The following is a 2,846-nucleotide window of genomic DNA, read 5'->3' as shown; positions in this document are numbered from 1 at the left end:
TAAGTATATGGAAGAATTTGTAGGAAGCAAAGGAGGAGAGCACTCTTTTCAATCTTTCCAGAGATCTATTAAGGCCTGCATTTCTAAATAGTTCTCCAGCATTCAGCTTCTTTATAAGAATCTCCGAATCTCCAAAAACCTGAAAGTCTCTGATCCCTTTTTCTCTGGCAATTTGACATGCTTTGAGGAGGCTGAGCAGCTCTGCTTGATTGTTAGTCTTCAGGCCAAGACCCCAACAGAAAGAATCTCGGGAGAGCCCTTCAAGGGAATAGATGATCCCACCAGCGCTGTCACACGGAATCAGTCAATAGTGCGGACACAACCGACCTTCCTAGAAGTCTAAGACATTCTAATGACAAACAAGACAAAAAAGAGCAATCCTTCTCTAAACATGCATTATGATATGAGAAATCAAGTGTTTAGTTCTTACCTTTGACCAAACGCTGTTGTAGTAGCTTAGCTCCGTTGATCCGGATGAGCTCCTCCTTCTCTTCGAAACCTGCGTTCACCAACAGTCAAACCATTAAATAGCACCTGATTATAACATAAAACAAAGCATATTCAACATATAGACCAAGGAGTATATGAAATAACTCATAAACAACAAGTTATTGAGAAGAATGGACTAATTTGTATTAAAGGTAACAAAAGGAACCATTACAACCTGAGCCTTGGTGTTGTGCAAGCTCCTTCCAGGGTCCACAAGAGTTCTCCTTTACTTTGACAAAGCTCACCCACCTCCCAATGGAAACAAGTAAAGATGGTAATCTCTCCTCACAAGTTCTCACAAGGAAGTCCTAATTCCAGCAGCATCTACCCTTAGGAATGTTTAGCTTTCAGCCTCCCCTCCCTCTGGCCCAATGCCTGTATTTATAGTGCTCAAGAGGAAGTTAATTAGCTCCACCATCAATGGGATAATCCCCTCTTTGGATGGGATAGCTCCCTTATTGATGGGATAAGTTCCTCTTTGGTAGGGGTACATGAACCATCTGGAGGCGCTTCATACACGTCGAACAACCTTCTAGAATGCTCTAGAAATGACCACAAGTAACTTTTTAAAGATGAAACTTGCGCATTTTGACCTTTACAGGGGGACACACCTGCCCCTTTACATACAGAGCGTCTTTGGACGCAGGCATTGTGAAAATTGGGTGCGTACCCGCAGGTAAGGTTGAGAGAACCTGCGTACCCAGAGATAAATACATTTATAAAGACTTTCTCTCTTCTTGGAGTTTGACATGGAGAGCAGAGGCATAAGACTTGCTTAAGAGGATAGCATGACTGTTGATAGAGCCATACTAACTGTAAATAGTCATGGTGACATTTTTTAGTGTAACAGATTGCCCCCTAAAGTGCGAAGCCTGTAGTAGATTTAGGGTTTTGTATTATCTAGGAAGGGTGAAGTGCTTTATCATTTCAAGGATTATCTCGTGGAGAGCCTGGTCAGAACCTGCAATTTTCAACACAAAATACATGTATAAGATTATATCATCACTGAGGTAGGCAATCCCATACTCAAATCAAAACTTTAACTAACAGACTAACTACTCTGATATAGGAATGATCTTGCAGTACATCATAATCATAGACTTTTGTAGCCACAGTATGGGTGCAGCCATCTGTTTATGATTAGTCTACTTAGATAATGAATACAAAACTCCTCGCAGCCTGGACGGTGGAAACTAGATCCAGGGTCTTCATTTCTGCTTCCCGAATTGGTACGATTCTAGCCATGCGAATAAATGAGTTGATGTCGAACATGGTAGAAACCACTTGATTACCAGTCGATGATGTAAACTGTTAACAAGTGTGAGAGAGACCACCAGTAATGTCAATGGTTCTCAAAGTACCCAGTACAATCCATGAGATGTGAATGAATGAGTTGATGTCGAACATTTCACGGAATCCTTTGATCGAAAGTCAATGATGTAAACTGACGTCAAAGGCGAGAAACCTGCCATTGATGCATGCAGACTTCAAGGTACTGACGATTTCTAAGTCATCTCTCTAGATAATGTGCTGATGTCGATAGAAAGCGACCCGTTGCAGGCAAGCCCACAACACGAAATCATTGATCAAGTTGAAGAAATGTTGCTGTAAGGACTGACTCAGGGATGGTCAAATGGATGACAAGTATTTTGCAGATGAAAGTTTTGTTTGCAGACCTCTTGAACACATAACGACACGACAAATGGCTTGGTGATAAACGACTCAAATTTAATCCCCGGAACCCGGCTGAAGTCTTTCAAAGTGGTTTGATCAACTGTGAGGTAAAGGATTTCCCAACCCAGGTGAATGAAAAGTGTCGTGTCCAAGAGTGGTAATAAAGTTTCTTCTGAGACAAAAGATAAAAAATAGGCTCATTCTTCTCTCTTTTCCCCCACCATTTCTGGCAAGTACCTCTTTATTTTTAACAAGCTTGAGGAGGATAACATATGCTTGATTATAAACTGATCCTTCGGATGAGTCCAACCTAGTTTTGATTCGAACCCTAGGAAGGAGTGGTTCGTTCCTGTTTGTAATTGAACAGGTCCTTTACTGTGAAATGTTTAACGAGCCCAGTATAGGAGAAACTTGGCGTTTTTCAATTTTAGAGAGTCTGAAAAACTTAAGAAGACTCCAGGTTGAACTTTTTCGTAGATTTGTGTCCCTCAAGCCCGAAAAAGTATAAAATAATACCTGGGGGAACCGCTTGATCTTGCGACCAAGGAGTACTTTCATAATTAGTGCCACCGACCTGAAAAGTAAAAAGCGATCAAGGACACGTCGTTTTATTTCCAGTATCGAGTTTGAAACGACAAAAACCCGACAATCTTTTCCTGATTTTACGGTCAGAAAAGGGCTAT

This window comes from Pinus tabuliformis, chromosome 1_1 (assembly GCF_031772625.1).
Source record: "Pinus tabuliformis cultivar Carrire ecotype Pingquan chromosome 1_1, CPIR1, whole genome shotgun sequence".
NCBI classification, from domain to species: domain Eukaryota; kingdom Viridiplantae; phylum Streptophyta; class Pinopsida; order Pinales; family Pinaceae; genus Pinus; species Pinus tabuliformis.
The sequence above is the reverse complement of the archived record's forward strand: the minus strand, read 5'-3'. Positions refer to the sequence as shown.